Source organism: Lupinus angustifolius, chromosome LG20 (genome assembly GCF_001865875.1).
Source record: "Lupinus angustifolius cultivar Tanjil chromosome LG20, LupAngTanjil_v1.0, whole genome shotgun sequence".
NCBI lineage: Eukaryota > Viridiplantae > Streptophyta > Magnoliopsida > Fabales > Fabaceae > Lupinus > Lupinus angustifolius.
This window is the reverse complement of record NC_032028.1, coordinates 13,776,084-13,776,825: the sequence shown is the minus strand read 5'-3', so window position 1 is coordinate 13,776,825 and position 742 is coordinate 13,776,084.

Genomic DNA, 742 nt, shown 5'->3' with positions numbered 1-742 from the left:
AGCGGTGTGCATCAGACTTGACTTAACCATCAAGTAAACCATGAAGTCATCCATGACCTCACCTCAAGTAGTCCACTATAGGCTTTTCAAAAGTAGCTCAGAATAGCTGGTCTCATAGCCCACAACTAGCTTTGATGAGTCATGCACAAGGAGGTGACTAAGCTACTTGGTCCAGCTCAGCAGCTCAGCGGTCTGGCATGAGGCCTATAAACAGGAGGCCAATTCCTTCGAGAAAAACAGATTGGAACACACCATTTCTTCATAAAATTCTCTCAAAAATACTTGAAGGCCAGAATTCTCTCATTTAGGATTTCTTTCTTCATTTCTTAGTTTAGAATTTTCATTTTCGAGTAAGTTTGTGTAATTTTTAGTTAGAATTCAAGAGGAGAAAAGGAGAAGGTAAATGAGATACAAAAATAAATTTTGTATTCTCATTTGGTACTCAAAAGCATCCAATACTTGGATGGATAGCTCATGCTCCTAAACATATTCTTTTGAACAAGGTTACGTAATTTCTACTTCTTCTTAATTTACAAAAGTTTGGATTTTAATCATTCAAGTTGGTGCTTTGGTTAATATTATTTGTTTGAAAAGCACTTAATGCTCTTTTTAGATTGATCACCTAAAAAATGATTTCAAGTCAATAAAACTACTTGTTTCAAACACTTAACAAATAAACTTTGGAGTAGTTGTACTACTTAGTTTATTTGCCAAGTTAAGCATGATTTTCTTAAGATCTTAC